We start from the raw sequence: 18,012 nt of genomic DNA on the forward strand, positions 1-18,012 counted from the left end.
GCACTCCCAGTTCCCTTTGTACTTTGGCTTTATGAATTTTCTCACCGTTTAGAAAGTAGTCCATGTTTGTATTCATTTTTCCAAAGTGCAAGACCTCGCATTTGCTCACGTTGAATTCCATCAGCCATTTCCTGGACCACTCTCCCAAACTGTCTAGATCCTTCTGCAGCCTCCCCACTTCCTTAGTACTACTTGCCTGTCCACCGAACTTCGTATCATCAGCAAACTTCATTGGAATGCCCCCATCCCTTCATCCAGATCATTAATATATCATGTGACCATGCAGGTAACCATGCCTGGGATTCAATCAACAACAAGTCCAGCAGTAACTTTAGTGCAATTGCTGAATGGGCAGACTGTTCAAGTCCAAGTCGTTATCCAAGCAGCTCAGTCCTTAGTCACGCAGTCCCCTCAAGTTCAGACTGCTCAGATTTCTACTATACTTTAAAATGAAGACTCCCAGGAATCTGTGGATAGCACGACTGACTCTCAGAAACGTAGAGAAATTCTATTGAGACGGCCTTCATACAGGAAAATCCTGAATGAACTTTCTTCTGATCCCCCCAGTGTGCCAAGAAATCGATGAGGAGAAATCAGAAGAAGAGACTGTCTCAACCATTACTACAACGATGATGCAGACACCCATCTATCAGATTAGCAGTGGACAATACATTGCTATGACACAGGGGGAAGCAATTCAGCTGGCCAACAATGGTACAGATTAAATGCAAGGACTCCACACATGAACAATGACCAATACAGCCACAGCCAAGGTTGGAGCAGCTATTATACAGTATGCACAGAGCCCTGATGGACCGCAAATCTTTGTGCCGGGCAGCCAAACGCTTGTTCAAGGTGCTGCTGGAGATGTCCAAACCTATCAGATCTGTAGAACTCCTACCTCCACTGCTGACCAGGGAATGGTTATGGCATCTTCACCAGTCCTGCAAAGCCAGCCCCAGAATGCTGAAGAAACCACTCGTAAACGTGAGGTCCGCCTCATGAGAAACAGGGAAGCAGCTCGAGAGTATCATCGCAAGAAGAAATAGTATGTGAAATGCTTGGAGAATTGGGTTGCTGTTCTGGAAAATCAAGTTGAAAGAGAAGTCGGACAAAGTGGCCAAAAACAGCATGAAACTAGAACTGGGAAAATGTTAAAGGTCAACCGAAAGCCACAGGAGCTATAAAGAAAAGTAATATAGAACATGAGAAAAATAAACTAGCACAGATTACAAAGACAGAAAGGAAAAGTTTATATAAATATATATAACGAGAAAAGAATGGCTAAAGTAAATGTTGGTCCTTTGGAAAATGAGAAGAAGCATTTAGTTATGGGATATCACAGTGGAGGATACTAATATCTTTCCAGTAACTAGCAAAGAGACAAAGGTAGGTGAGGATTTGGAAACTATCATTATTACAGAACAGCGAGCTTTAGACTGTTTTGAGGTAATTGAGCTAACGATAGAATAGTCTCCTCACCTTGATGGAATGCATTCCAGGGTACTAAAAGAGATGCTAGGAAAAATAGCAAATTCACTGGCAGTAATTTTCCAAAATTCACTGGAGCCGGTGGCAGTCCCAGCAGACTGCAAAACAGCAAAGGAGGTAGACAAAAAATGGGGAATTATGTACCAGTTACTTTATTCTCTGGAGTGGAAAAGATGCTTGGGTCTATTATCAAGGAAGAAATAATAGAGAATCTCGATCGAAGTTGTCCCATTGTACAGACACAGCATGAGGGGCAGGTCATGCTTGACCAATCTTTTTGAATTCTATGAAGACTTTTCAAGCAAGGTAGACAACGGGGACCCAGTAGATGCGGTGTACCTGGATTGCCAAATGACCATCAACAAGGTGCTGTGCAAGAGGCTGTTGCATAATATAAGGGTGCATGGCATGACCGGCAGGGTATTAGCATGGATAGAAGATTGGTTGACTAATAGGAAGCAAAGTGTGGGGATAAATGAGCATTATTCTGGCTGGCAATCATTGACAACTAGTGTGCCTCAGGGATCGGTGTTGTGACTGCAATTATTTACAACTGATACAGATGATTTGGAGTTGGAACCACATGTAGGGTGTCAACGTTTGCATGTGACACTAAGATGATTAGCGGAACAAAGTGAGCGGAGGACTGTGAAACTTTGCAGAGGAACATTGGCAGGTGAAGCTAGGACAAGAGGACATCACCGCAAGACTAGAGGCAGCAAATTTAAGACTGAATTGACAAGGAACTTCTTGACCACTATGGAATTCACTGCCCAGGGAAGTAGTTGGTGCTCGTTCAGAAAACGTTTTTAAAACTAGGTTAGATTTTTAAAAATGTAATTAATTAATGAACATGGCGAGAACGTGGGTAAATGGTTCTGTGTCCATGAAATGATCAGCCATGATCTTATTGAATGGCAGAGCAGGCTCGAAGGGCAGGACGGCCTTCTACTGTTCCTAGATCTTAGGTTATACATCCCCCCCTCATTCGTGACTTGGAGGTGTTGGTGTTGGATTGGGATGGACAAAAGTAAAATTCACAGAACACCAGGCTATTGGTCAACAGGATTATTTGGAAGCACTAGATTTGCTGCTTCTTCATCAGGGGGTTTTGAGATGCTGTTGTCATTTTTGTAACTCATGAACAGCAACAAAAGCCACGAAGCAATCCGCATGCTCCAGCCAACAATGCGCCCCGGGTGATTGATGTCAGCGGCGGACCAATGGAAAGGCAGGGACAGAGCTGGGGGACCTGGCGCACAGTTGGTCCTCCGACCAATCAGGGTGAATGAGGGGCGGGACTAGACTAGACCACTTGATCATCCTCGCGGTCTGTTCGGGATGTGTGGATGGAGAGCTGTTGGTAAAGATAGAAATAAACAGCAGGAAGCGGGAGGGAAATGGTGTCGGTATGGGTTGAGAGGGTTTACAGACATTTGGTGCACATCGAAAATACAAATTTGAAACTCAGTCCCGTTTTTGCAGTAAACGGGAAATTGCCTCATCCAGCGATTGATTCGAGTAAGCACCACCATCTTTATTCGGGGCAACGATTCACTGGACCCGTGCAGCCGCCAGCTTTGTTGGGGGCAAAGTTCAGCGGGACGCATGTGCAGCCCTCTCTGGTAGGGAGTCACAGGGCAGGATTTGCACAGAGCATATTCACACCCAGAGAAATGGATTTTTTTTTTCTGGATTTGTTTTTTCATTCATTTAAATGATTTGGATGTGAATAGAGGCGGTACAGTTAGTAAGTTTGCAGGTGACACCAAAATTGGAGGTATTGTGCACAGTGATGAAGGTTATCTCAGAGTACAATGGGACATTGATCGGATGGAACAATGGGCTGGGGAGTGGCAGATAGGGTTTAACTTAGATAAATGTGAGGTGCTGCATTCTAGAAAAGAAAATCAGAGCAGGACTCACACACTGAATTGTAAGGTCTTGGAGAGTCTTGCTGAACAAAGAGACCTTGGAATGCAGGTTCATAGTTCCTTGAAAGTAGAGTCGCAGGTCGATAGGACAGTGAAGAAGGCATTTCGTATGCTTCTCTTTATTGGTCAGAGCATTGCGTAAAGGAGCTGGACAGGACATTGGTTCGATCACTTTTGGAATATTGTGTGCAGTTCTGGTCTCCCTCCTATCAGAAGGAGGCACTGAAACTTGAAAGGTTTGAGAATTGATTTTCAAGGATGTTGCCAGCGTTGGAGGATTTGAGTTGCAGGGAGAGGCATAACAGGCTGGGGCGATTTTCCCTGCAGTGTCATAGGCTGAGGTGAGATGTTAAAGCGGCTTATAAAAATCGTGAGGGACATGGATAGCGTAAATAGACAAGGGTTGGTAGACCCCAGAACTAGAGGATATAGGTTTAGGGTGGTGGTGGCGGGGTGGGCGGTGGGGGGGGCGGGGGGGGGATTCAAAAGGAGCCGAAGGGGCAACTAAAATTGTAACATTTCAAAGGCATTTGAATAGGAAGGGTTCAGAGGGATGTTGGCCAAGTGCTGGAAAATGGGAATACATTAGGTTAGAATATCTGGTTGGCATAGATGGGTTGGACTGAAGAGTCTGTTTCTGTGCTAGACATCTCTGACTGTGGGATCATAAAAATGAACATTGCTCTGATTCATCTCTGGGCTCCTTGATGTCCACTTATTTGTTATCTAGCTTTTTCAGTCTCTCTGGTGTATTTTTGCTCTGTGTAGTATTTTACTATTAAGTTCACAGACCTCTTTGTAAATGGACTGTCCACTGCTGCCTGGCTCCTGACCATATGATCCATTATCAGTATTTTTTTTCCACAATATCTTTGACAGTGAAGAGTTCTTTTTTCCAATAAGTTAGTGGATTTTCCTTCCATTTTTAACAGTCAAATTCTGCACCATTTTCATTCCCTGTAATTCATATTGCACTCCCTGAAACATGATGTGTATTTCTCCTTCTACAGATACCAGTGATCAAGGCCAAAGCTCTATTGCCTATTGAGAAGGTGATGTTTGACTTCCTTGTACTGCTGCAGTTCGTATGGTGAAGGTGCTCCCACAACGTGGTTGTGTAGGAGACATTACAGAGTATTCACTCAGAGATAGTGAAGAGTAGAAGATATCTGTACAAATCAACAAATTTTAAATTTCACAAAAAAATATTGAGAACTTCTGACATAAGGCCACAGCTGGAGAATATTATGTCCGGTGACCAAAGTTTTGCGAAATAAGCATTTTTTAAGGAATGTCTTAAAGGAAGAAAGCAGATCTTAGAGGGTGGGAATTCCAGACTGTGTTGCCTTTGAATCTGTAGAAACAGTCATACAGCTGAACTCAAAAATAAACATATCATTGGGAGTCTAAACTAAAATGAGTTATTGAGATGTGAAAGTGTGTCTGGTGCATAGAGCTCGGAATGATTACAGCTCGGAATTAAGTCAAGGGTGTGAAAGTAAATTGCTGTTGTTTATAAATGGGAGCCTTTTGATGGATCAGCAAGTTCTGGTACAAGTGAACACTTGGGTGGTAGAGTTTTCAATATTCTGGAGACTATAGGGAGGGTGATGTGGGATGCTGGCCAGGAGTGGGTTTAGATAATGAAATCTAGAGTTAACAAGATGAATGAATGAGAGTTTCAGTAAATGAGCTGAGACTGTGGTGAGGTCAGGTGATATCACTGAAGTCGAAATAGTGGTCTTGGAGTGGGACTGGGCTGTCACCCTCAGCTCTGGGATTCAGCTGTTTGTCAGTTTGTGAATCAAGTCTGTAACAAGCTCAGAAGCTGATTGGCCCTGGAAGAACCCAAACTGGCCGTCATTGAGCAGGTTATTGTGAGCATGTGCTTGACAGCACTGTCGATGACAACTTCTGTCACTTCACTGCTGAGCGAATGTGGACTGATGGAGGGAAATTGGCTGGGTTGGATGTGTCCTGCGTTTTTGTGTTGAACAACACTGGGAAACATTTCCCAATGTCGGTAGATGCCAGTGCTGGAGCACGACTTGTCTTGATGGGCAGCAAGTTCTGGAGGAGAAAGTGAGGACTGCAGATGCCGGAGATCAGAGCTGAAAATATGTTGCTGGAAAAACAGGTCAGGCATCATTCAAGAACTCATTCCTGAAGAAGGGCTCATGCCCGAAACATCGATTCTCCTGCTCCTCGGATGCTGCCTGACCTGCTGCGCTTTTCCAGCAACACATTTTCAGCAAGTTCTGGAGCACAGCCATCAGTATTATTGCCACAATGCTGGCAGGGCCCACAGCCTTTACACTACTTGTACATTTCTTGATCTGATTTGAAATGAGTTTTCAACCAATTCGATTCACATCTGTGATGTCATGGACAAATGGAGAAGGCTCATCCACTTGGCACTGCTGGCTGAAGATTGCTGCAAATGCTGTCATCTTATCTGTTGCATAAATGTGTGAGGCCCCTCCATCAGTAAGGGTGGGGATATCTGTGATGCTTCCTGCAGTGAATTGTTTAATTGTCCATCACCATTCCTGACTAGGTGTGGCAGAACTCAGATCTGATCCATTGGTTGTTGGATCACATAGTTCTATTTGGTGTTGCTTGCACTGTAGCTTCACCAGGTTGGCACCACATTTTTAGGTATGCCTGGTATTGCTTCTGGCATACCCTGTGGAAGTCTCCATTGAACGAGGGTTGATGTTAATGGTTGAATGGTGAATATACCAGGCCATGAGATTTCAGATTGGGCTGGAGTACAGTTCTGCTGCTGCTGTTTTGGCCCACACTGAGACAGAAGTTGCAGGTCAAGAGGGCTGATTGTGTTGTTGTATTTTCTAGTGCATTGGTAGATGTAATGTGGTCCATCCAGTTTCATTCCTTTGTTGAGACTGTGCAGTGATTAATACAATGAGTGATTTGATGGGCCACTGTCAGGAATGCAACTTTTTTAAAAAAAGGGTTTGTGATTTACACATGAAAGAAGTGAAACTATCATGGTATTCGAACAGATGAAAGATTGAACAGACAATCAAGGTATTTTTCAATGGATAATTTCAGTTACATCACACTATATATTTTTGCTATAAATTCTGTGCCTTTGAATTGTGCACTCCACAATCACCTGATGAAGGAACGGCACTCCGAAAGCTAGTGTACTTCAAAATAAACCTGTTGGACTATAACCTGGCGTTGTGTGATTTTTAACTGAGAATATGACAGCACTAATAACAGGGCTGCATGTAAACAGGATCAGTCCAGTTAATCAATACATTCGGAAGGATTTCCTCCAAGTTTGATGACGAAATATTCGTCAAAACCGTCAACTTCAACCTGCAATGATGCTCTTAACAAAAACTTCAGGCTGACACAAAGCTCCTCACCCAACTGCAATGTGGTAACCGGGCCCGGCCCAGGAACTGGAACTGGGACATTTGTGGACTGTGATCTCAAAGGAAGCGAGCAAACACAATTCTGACAGATTAGTCCTCAAAGATGAGTAGCAAGTTTGAGACAAGGCAGATGGTATGCCGCCTTGCACTTAGCTTAATTGCATTTCTTATTTACAGTAGTGTTTTGCAAAATATAAACAACTGGTTTGTTTTCCGTGGTTGGGGAGTTTTATCCTCGTTGATCACAGTTGCTGCTTCTCGCTCCCCAAGTCAAATCATAGGATCGATAACAAAACAATACACTGCAGGTGCTGGAGATCTGAACCCCAGAAACAAAGTGCTGGAGAAACTCAGCAGTTCTGAGGGCATCGGTGAAGAGAAAAAAATGTTACATTTCAAGTTCACTGACTCTTCATCTGAACGGACAAATGTCACTGGACTTGGAACTTACAATGTTTAATTCCCCTCAGAGATGCTGCTGAACCTCCGGTTCTCCAGCACTGTGCATTCTATATTGAACTTTCATATTTTTCCAATCTGTTTGTAAATAATCTCCAAAAGTGAAAGGTTCATTGCAAACATGAGCATAGTTTCCACACGTGAGTTACACAAGCACATCTCAGTTTAAAAACAAGATTTAACTCAAAGTAACATTCCATCACAAAATTAGCCAAGTTACACCAGTAATAAAGCTCATCCACCCAATGAGGCACTTCAGCACAACATCCTGCAGTGTTGCACACAGCCACCTTTATCAAAGAATGATCACATGTCACAAAATTGAAGGCCAAGAGCATGTCTCTTTAAAGGAGCTGAAGTCAAACTCAATTTTTGGAAGGATTTTTATTAAACCTGATTGAACATTTAAATCTCAGGGCATAATCTTTGCTTTTTTAAACAAAGTGTGTGGGAAACATCCCACATCTTGGTCAAGGTTCAGTTCGGCCTGATTCATAGAGCCAAAGGTCAAGCAAGCATCACAATTTCCATTCACTTCTACAAAGGGCTGACATCACATTTCTTCAGGATTTAAAGTATTCTATAAATTGTTTGTAAAATCCTTTGTCACATTAAAGATCTGGGCAATAAATGTCATTGTATACAATAAGAGTGAAGCCTGTGACAACAGATTTAGCTTTGGAGGGCAGTGTGTGCGCTATCTAAATTCTGGGAGCACTTTGGGAGACTGCTCCCAGATGGTGATAGTGAGCGTATCTGGAATGCACATTTTAGATTTGGTAATCCATGGGAAACAATCTGTGATTTAAATAGTACTTGGCTTATGTTGTTGGTGTACAGTAAGTAATTCATCAAGTTACTTATGTATTGTTGTTGACTACCTGAATGGTATTCAAATCTGCCAGGTTGCCTTCAATAGTGTGAATGCATCTATTGTAAATATTTGGAATATTCCAGAACTGCCCAGTGCTTGGCAATTTCAGGGGGGACAAAAAATCACATTGAGTAATTTGAAATTAAGTATCCAAGAGGAATTAACTACTGAAGTATTCAATTCAAATAGTTAAATGGAGTGCTCACATTTAAAATACCTCTTATCCATAGGAATGGATGGACTGACAGAATTGGGACCAAATTCCTGGCTGGGGAGTGTGAAATGTGCTTTGATAATGTCACCTGCATTTACCCACAATAATTTGGCAAGCTTGGAAATTAGAAACAATGCAAGCTTCATTGCTGCTCCAGTCGCGTCCCAAGCTCTGTGAAAAAATAACAATGTTCAGGTTTATTGCATACACTCTGAAACACGTGTTCCTTCTACAGATCCTGCAAGTTTCCCCAATGAGCATAGTCCATCCAAATGATGTTGCTAACTTTGGCCAACTCATTTCTTTCCGAGCCTCTATAACCTGAAGAGTGACCAGAAGCAATTACTCCACATATGTGGGAACATTAATGACGAGGATTATTTCCTTCAGAATTGACTTATATATTCAGTGCCCAGAAAAGATAAAAAGCTTGTTACCTTTTATCGAGCAACTATTCAGTGGGAGTAAAACGCTAACCTTTTCTTGCTTAATAATCAAGCTGCCTAAATTGTAAAATGAACACTTCTTAATAGTTCACTAGATCCGAACGAAATATTTTGTGCAAAACAAATCACATGATACATCGTTATTCAGATAACAAAACAAGTTTGTTCATTGAAGAACCGAGAGGAAAAGGTAATGAAACAATGTGAGTGTGATATACCTCAATCATCATTGCAAGTGCATTCTCTGCATAAATTCTCCTTTTCCTCCTCGAAGTATTCAACTTCTTGAATAATTAAGAGAATGAAGTCACAGTTGTACAACACAAAATCAGACCCTTAAGTCCAACTTGCCCAAGCTGACCAGATATCAAGAATTAATCTAATACAATTTGCCAGCATTTGTTCCATATCCATCTTAAACCCTTCCTACTGATTATCAGTTTATTTTACTTGATCAGCACTTGAAATACTGACTTTTTTTTTCTCCCAACATTGGTTAAAGAAATCATAAGTTCAGTCATCTAAGTTAATTTTGTAATCTTTCACAAAGACACAAGTGAGAACAACATATAGCTGAGTGCAAAACAAATACTGCAGCTGCGCGATATCTAGGAACACTTTTTAAAGGTGAGGCACTGATACTGCGCAAGTTTGTCAGCACGGTTTCAATTACTGATAATAATTTAGTAATGTCTTTGCCTTCACATAGTTAAGGTAAATGTGAAATATCTGAATTTCATGAATTGGTTCCTATTGCACTTTAAACCAAGAATAATTTTTGTTGATCAATCTACTCAAAGGAGAAAGTGACGACCAAAGAAGCTGGACATTGGAGTCGAAAAGTGTCATGCTGGAAAAGCACAGCAAGTCAGGCAGCATCCGAGAAGCAGGAGAGTTGATGGTTCTGGCATAAGCCCTTCATCAGGAATCACGGGCTTCAGAAAAATAACTGGCATAGACTTATGCCAATACATACGTAGAAGGGTCAAAGCACGTTACTATCAGATTAGAGACTAATTTCAGATTTGGTACCATTCAGTGCAACATTTCAGTATGATCTTTCCATATGTACCTAAAAGAAAAGCTGTCTAAAATTACAAGCTCTAGAATGATTATATGATTAAACCTGGAAATAAAGCTGGTGAACAAGAATGGCAAAGTGACGTCCCACCAGTGTCGCCTTGGGCAGTGTCAAGTAAGAATTTGAGAGCAGAGTTGCCACTTTGGTGTAACCTGCAGTCTGGCCAAATTGCAGCAAAAGTCTGTTTGATTTTATCTGCAAACTATTGAATGCAAAATTCTCCTTGCACAATAATGAGGCAGCATTTTGGGATGTCATTTTTAAAATATATCATTTTCAAAGTTACTCACAATTAAGAGTGATCACTTGGTGCTGTCTGCATAACACAGTACGAAAAGGAATTAACAGAAAAAAACATTATAACCCAAATTCAGAGTCACTAATTTATTGATATTGCATGGGTCCAGCATTTATAACTAATCGATTTTAAAAAATAAATACAGATACATTTACTAACTACATTGGAGTACAGCCAAGTTTCTTCCTGAACAGTGACAGGATTGGACAGACTCCGCATGGATTTAAGAGAGGGGAATCATACTTAGCAAATCTACAGAGTCCAATATTAAAGTAAGAAATTGCAGGACATTTCGAAAAACGTATCATTAAACATGGTAGACTGGGTTTTGTGAAAGATAAACTATATTTGACAAATTTTCGACAGTTCATTGAGGTGATAACAAGCAGGGCTGATAAAGGGCAATCCAATGATGTTCTGTATTTGGATTTTAAAAATGCAAATGATAAGGTGCTCCATAAAAGTTATTTGCACAATTTAGGAGCTCATGGTATTGGCTTAATGTATTAGCATGGATTGGGGATTGGTTAACCACACTAGCTATTGCTGAGTCCTCACTTGTAGTGCTGTATACAATGTTAGCTCCCATATTTAATAAAGGATAAATCAACATCGGAGACCATTCAAAACAGATTCACTTAGGTGCTTCGAGGACGAAAGGGTTGACCTATCAAGAATAGATATGCAGGGGTGATCTTATGGAAACAAGATTCTGAGGAGCTTGACAGAGTAGATGTTGACTAGATCTTCTAGCACCAGTGAAGTCTCAAACCTGGGGACATTACATAAGGGAACATTCATTTTAGAAAAAGTAAAGATTTTTTTCTCTCAGTGAATGGCTAAAATTTTCTCACCCAAACAATTGTGAAAGTTAAATGTGGGGTTACTCTTTGGAGGGTTGTTCTGGCTTGTTGGGCTGAAGGGCCTGTTTCCACACATTAGGGAATCTATGATTCAATCTCAAATTATTTTAAAAGAGGGCAGATAGATTTTTGAAATATTGGGCAGTTGAGGGCTTTGAGGATCAAGCATAAAAGAGGTGTTGAGTTCTGGGTTGGCCAAGCCATGGTCTGATAGAATGGGGGAACAAGCTGGAGGGGATGAATTGCCTACTCCTGCTCCGATTCCTTGAGGCTCTGTTTCATGTTTTTTATATCTCCAAAGAAGAGCGTGATACAATGTGCTTAAGATCTCAGATGTTGTGAAAATGGGGTGTTTATGTACTGGTTCAGGTGGTATTGATTCATCAATCACAGCTATACAGTCATGACTAGGAAGGCAATTCCCTCCATGAATAAAGGAAATCTACTGCAGAGCTCACACAAAGGGAATTCTTACCCTCAGCAAATTCTCCCATCACATTACCCAACATATCAGCTAAAGCAGGACGCACTGCGCATGTTCTCGCCAACAAAGGGACTCCGGGTGATTGATATCAGCACCGAACCAATGAAAGGATGGCGGGCGAGGCTGGATGACCAAGCGGGATGTTGGTCCTCCAACCAATCAAAGTGAATGTCGGGCGGAGCTAAAGTAAACCATGTGATCACCCTCGCGCGCGGCGCAGTGTCGCTGTAATGAATGCTCGGGAAGTTATGGAGAGAAAGGATACGGTAAGGAAAGAAATAAACAGGGAAACGGGAGAAAAACTGTATTGCCATGAGCGGAGAGGTTTTACAAACAAATTGTGCACGTCGGAAAATACAAATTTGAACGTCCCAGTCCCGTGTTTGCAGTAAATGGGGAATTGCCTCAGCGCGGCTGCAGGTCTGAGTGAGCGCCGCCATCTTTATTCGGGACAACGATTCACTGGACACGTGCGGAACCGCCATCTTTGTAGGGGGCAAGGTACAGCCAGGCGCATGTGCAGCCTTTCTCCAGTATACAGTCTTTGGGATTATAGCAGTCAATACTGCTCTGATTCACCTCTGGGCTCCCTCATGGCAACTTTGTCAATATCTAGCTTCCTTAGTCTCGAACCATGGGTGTATTTTTGGTCTGTTTGCTACTGTATTATTACTTTTATAGACCCTTTGCAAATGAGTTTTTCATTGGAGTCCAGCCCCTGACCATGTGCTGCTCTATTATCAGATTACTTTTTTCTTGAATATTTTTGACAGTCAAGAATTCTTTTTTCCAACAAGCAAGTGTATTTTCCTTCCATTTCTGACTATCAAATTCTACACCATTTTCATTCCCTGTAATCCATTTTGCACTCCATGAAACATCAACTGTGTTTCTCCTTCCACAGATACCAGTGATTAATGCTAAAGCCCTGTTGCTTGTGGAGTGGAGAGGGTGATGTTTGACTTTCTTGTACAGCTGCAGTTTGTGTGGTGAAGGTGCTCCTACAATGTGGTTGGGTAAGTGGCATTATATATTCTTCATTACAGCAACAGTGATGATTTGAAAATAATGTCAAATCAACAACAGTTTGTATTTTTATTATCATGCTTATAATTTCACAAAAATACTATTGAGAACTTTAGACATAAGGCCAGAGATGGAGATATTGGGTCAGGTGACCAAAAGCAGGTTTTGAGGGATGTCTTAAAGGTGGAAAGCAGACCTGTGAGATTTTGGTTGCAAATTTCAGATAATGCTGCTTCAGCAACTGTAGAAACAGCCACACAGATGAAGTAATGAATTAACAAATGGTTGGCAGTCTCAAAGAAAATGGGTTGTCGAGGTCTCAAAGCGTGTGTGTGGTGCAGGGAGCTAGGGATTATCACTGCCAGGAATTAAATCAAGTGTGAGAAATTTAAATTGAGGGATATTGGCCACATGCTGGCAGTTGAGACTAGATTGGGTTGGGATATCTGGTTGGCATGGAAGGATTGGACCGAAGGGTCTGTTTCCATGCTGTACATCTTTATGACTCTATGTTGTTGCTTATGAATAGGAGACTTTTGATGAATCAACAAGCAGATATTTAGATGTTCTTTAGATTACAGGGAGGTTGAATGTGGGAAGCTGGCCAGGGAGTGAATTTGGATAATGAAGTCTAGAGTTAACACAATGTGGATGAAAGTATATGAGCTGAGACAAGGGTGAAATCAGCTAGAAATAGTGATCTTGGTGTGGGACTGAGCTATCACCCTCACCTCACCTCTGGGATTCAGCTGGTTGTCAGGTTGTGAATCAGGGCGGTAACACAATCGGGAGCTGAGTGGCCCTGGTGGAGCTTAAAGTGAGTGTCGCTCAGCTGACTGTTGCAGAGCAGCTGCTGCTTGGTAGCCCTGGTGATGACATCTTCCATCACTTTACTGCTGATCAGTCTAATAGAGGGAAATTGCCTGGGTTGGATTGTCCTGTGTTTTTATGTTGAACATCCCTGGGCAATGTTTCGCATTTTTGGTAGATGCCAGTGCTGGAGTGGTACGTGGCTCGGTGGGTGGCAAGTTCTGGAGCACAAGCCATCAGTATTATTGCCAGAATATTGGCAGGGCCCGTAACCTTTGCACTACTTAACCATTTCTTGATGCTATTCAAACTGAATCGAACTGGCTTAAAACTCACATCTGTGATGTTGGAAACCACTGGAGAAGGCTGAGATGGATCATCCCACTTTGCACTTCTGGCTGCAGATTGCTGCAAATGCTGTCATCTTATCTGGTGCATGGATGTGTGAGGCTCCTCCATCAGTAAAGGTGGGGATATCTGTGATGCTTCCTCCAGTGAGTTGTTTAATTGTCCATCACTGTTCACAACTGGGTGTGGCAGAACTGCAGAGCTCCGATCTGTTCCATTGGATGTTGGATCACTTAGCTCTGTTGCTTACTGCTGATGCTGTTTGATATGCAGGTAATTCTGTTTGATAGCTTCACCAGATTAGCACTTCATTTTTAGGTCTGCCTGGTGCTGCTCATGGTATGCCCTCCTTTCCTGTCCATTGTGATGGGTGAGACCAGGATTTACAACCCCATGAGATTACAGATTGTGCTGGAGTACAGTTCTGCTGCTGTTGATGTCCCACAGTACCTCATAGATACCCTGTTTGAGATCCTACATCTCTTTGAAGTCTGTCCCATTTAGAACGGTGATAGTGTCACTCAACACAATGGAGGTTTTCTCAACTTTAAGGCAAGGCATTGTCTCCAAAAGGAACATGTGATGGTCGTTCTTACCGATAACTGTCATGGCCAGGCGTATCTGCAGCTTGTCAATTCATATCAATGAGATCAAGTATGTTTTTTTCCCTCTTGTTGGTTCCCTCACCACCCGCTGCAGACTCAGTTGAGCAGCTATTTCCTTTAGGATCTGACCAGCTCAGTCAGTAATTCTGTTGCAGAGCTAGTCTCGATTGTGGACATTGAAATCCTGTACCCAGAGTACGTTTGACACCATTTTGTTGCCTCAATGCTTCCTCCAAATGTTCAACATGAAGGAGAACTGATCCATCAGCCAAGGGAGGACGGGACGTGGTAATCAGCAGGAGCCATGAGACTCCCAGGGCGAATCCTCCCTGTCTGAACACCACTGTGCCACCACCTCTGTCTGGTCTGTGGACATATCCAGAGATTTTAGGAGAAATTGAAGGCTGCAGATGCTGGAGATCAGAGTCGAGAGTGTGGTGCTGGAAAAGCACACCAGATCAGACTGATGAAGGGCTGAGGCTCAAAACATCGATTCTCCTGCTCCTCTGATGCTGCCTGACTGTTGTGCTTTTCCAGCACCACACTCTCGATATCTCGGATGGTGATGGTGGTGTCTGGTCATTGTCTGTAAGGGATGATTCCGTGAATATGACTATGTCAGGCTGCTTCTTGACTAGTCTGAGGTACAGCTCTCCACATTTTGGCACCAAAAACTAGATGTTAGTGAGGAGGACGTTGCACCATCGAGAGGGATGATTCTGTGGTTGTAAAATCCAGCTTCATTCCTGTGTTGAGACTTTGCAGTGATTAGTACAGTGAGTAGCTGGCTGGGCTGCTGTCAGGTTGGCAGGATTTTTTTTACCATTGACAATGGTTTCATGGAAATCAGGAGATTCCTAATTCCAGTTATTTTTTCGTGAATTCAGATTCCACCATCTGCCCAGACGGGATTCTAACCAGGACTTCAGTCGTTTGTTTTAATAATCTGGATAAAAGCTAAATACATCAGGTTTGTTCACTCATTTTAAATATCACTAACCCTGGTTTTGTTTCTTGTAAAACACTGTCCATCATCCTGTCTCCTCCATCCTCCCCTCCAACAACGAGTGAGGAGCACATGGAGTTTCTCTGTCACCAAGACTGAGATAATCCGATCTGCTGCTTCCCTCCCTCCCACTAGCCAACCGAGCCAAACTGCCTCACGTGGTGTTCCTGGTTTTTGTTCGGCACGGTGGCATAGTGGTTAGCACTGCTGCCTCGCAGCGCCAGAGACCCGGGTTCGATTCCCGCCTCAGGCGACTGAATGTGTGGAGTTTGCACATTCTCCCCGTGTCTGCGTGGGTTTCCTCCGGGTGCTCCGGTTTCCTCCCACACTCCAAAGATGTGCAAGTCAGGTGAATTTGCCATGCTAAATTGCCCGTAGTGTTAGGTAAAGGGGTAAATGTAGGGGTATGGGTGGGTTACGCTTCGGCGGGTCAGTGTGGACTTGTTGGGCCGAAGGGCCTGTTTCCACACTGTAAGTAATCTAATCTAACCTACATCTTTCTCCAGTCTCTTGTTAAGCCTTATCAGAGCTCATCTTTACAATTTACCCAAAGCTCGCTAAACCACAGACTTTCCAACACTCTGTCTCCTCCTCCTCCTCACCGATTCACAGATATTGTTCCTTGTTCTGTCTGTCTGTCTTTTCTGGTTATGCCCTTCTCTCCCCTTCTTTGAAAAACTTCCTTTTGACCTCACGGTTTTTGGAAAATCCTGCTCCATTTCCACTCTCTCTTTCCTTTCTGAATTCCTTGCATTTGATGTCTCTCCAGTATCTATCCTTGCTCTCTCCTATATCTCACCTACATAATGCCAGGAGTTGACATTGTGAAAAAGCACCATGTTAGGTTTCACATGTACACTGACAATGCCCAGCTCTCCCTCCCCATCATCCCTCTCCATTACTCCACTGTTACTCAGTTACCAAACTGCTTATCACATTCCCACTACTCGATTAGCTGCAGTTTCCTCCAATGAAACATTGTAACAGTTAAACCCATTGCCTTCAGTTGTTATTCCAAATTCCTTTCTCTTACTGCTGAGCCTCTCCCTCTCCCTGGTAACTGTCTGAGGCAGAAATATGTTCTTCACAATATTGCTGTTATATCTGACCCCAAGGTGACCTTCTGATCAGGCATCTACACAATCACAAACACCAGGAATTCCAATCTCTTAAACATTGTTTGTCTCCTCCTCACCCCAGCTCCATTGCTACTGAAACCCCTTACCCGCCTCTGTGTCGCCTTAAACTTGACGAATCTGAAGCAAAACCCTTGATTCCGCGACTGACCCAGAATCTGGTTCCAGACTCCCTTTTCAGTATTAACACTCGGAAACATCCACTCACTATTTGTCCTGTCAAACCCCTTAAGAATCCCATCTGTCTCAATGAGATCACTTCTCTTTCTCCAAAATCCAGTGAGTAGAGTCTCAACCTGTTCAGCCTTTATTTAAAAGATAATCCCTCCAAACCAGGGATCATCCCAGTGAATCTTCCCTGCTGAAAAATGTGTTGCTGGAAAAGCACAGCAGGTCAGGCAGCATCCAAAGAGCAGGAGAATGAATGTTTCTGGCATAAGCCCTTCTTCAGCTTATGCCCAAAACGTTGATTCTCCTTCTGCTTGGATGCTGCCTGACCTGCTGCGCTTTTCCAGCAACACATTTTTCAGCTCTGATCTCCAGCATCTGCAGTCCGCACTTTCTACTAGTGAATCTTCCCTGAAATGCCTCCAATAAAGTGACACATTTCCTTATCTAAAGGGACCAAAACTGCTCACATTACTCCAGATATGGTGGTCTCACCACCACTTCCTCACGTTACTCTCAGGTATATACTCCAAACTCTCATACTGAAAACCCTCTAAACAAAACATTCCATTCCCCTTCCTGATTCCCTGTTGTAACTATGTACAGTAATCCTGCGCCAGGAGGAGGGGATGGTATGGGTTTCTAACTTGAATTGAGAGTGACAGATTTTATAAACTTGTATTACAGGATATTACAGGTGGACATTCAGATGGTAATCTCAGTAAATGTTCTGCCAAACTCTGAATTACTCAGTACATCAGGATCTGGATATTCGGATTGTGACTATTGCGTTCCAGATCAATCCCATTTGCTGCTTAAAAATTCTCCTTTGAATCATCACATTGTCTCAAAAGGTCTCCCCAAACCTTCAATGTGTAATGTAATCCTTTTATGATGATGTGATGAGTGTAAGGTTTATTATTCGAATGTGTAATTTTTGTACAAGGATGCCTCAGAGAGGGAGCAGAATATTCTTAAAGGGGAGAATAACCATTTTGAGGGGCGGCTGTTGTTTATTGGTATCAATGACATAGGAATAGAAGAGTTCACATTGTTGGATCATTCGAATCTCTTGTGGGGTAGAATTGACCTCCATCAGAAGGTTGGATTGTACCTGCACTGAAAGGGAAGACTTGCTATTCAGGAGGCATTAAACCAGTGAAGGAATGGAGGTACACTCAAAGAGAGAGTGAGGAAAGAGCCAAGTCTGAGGCTGGTACAGTTCAGGCGTCAAACAGTCAAGGCAGGCAAGGGCAAGGCACAGAATGAGGTCGGACTGAGCAGTTACACTGCATTTATTTCAATGCAGGAGGCCCGATAGGTCAGGCAGATGAGCTCAGGGCATAGTTTTGAACATGGCAC

The 18,012-nt window shown here is 42.8% G+C and overlaps 1 long non-coding RNA gene and 1 pseudogene across 1 annotated transcript in view; both read left to right on the forward strand.

Moving 5' to 3' along the window:
• The first annotated feature begins 292 nt into the window (after positions 1 to 292).
• Positions 293 to 1,187, forward strand: LOC148145790 (cyclic AMP-responsive element-binding protein 1-like; annotated as a pseudogene).
• Positions 1,188 to 12,493: 11,306 nt separating this feature from the next.
• LOC148145791 (uncharacterized) overlaps positions 12,494 to 18,012 on the forward strand; it is a 49,884-nt gene continuing 44,365 nt past the window's right edge. The window contains exons 1-2 of the long non-coding RNA XR_015761317.1: positions 12,494 to 12,567; positions 15,228 to 15,310. This is a non-coding gene — a long non-coding RNA (uncharacterized LOC148145791). The remainder of the gene's footprint in view (positions 12,568 to 15,227; positions 15,311 to 18,012) is intronic.

This window comes from Chiloscyllium plagiosum, unplaced genomic scaffold, assembly GCF_037043375.1.
Source record: "Chiloscyllium plagiosum isolate Xiang-an unplaced genomic scaffold, Cpla_swu_hap1 HiC_scaffold_24, whole genome shotgun sequence".
In the NCBI taxonomy this organism is placed as follows: Eukaryota; Metazoa; Chordata; class Chondrichthyes; order Orectolobiformes; family Hemiscylliidae; genus Chiloscyllium; species Chiloscyllium plagiosum.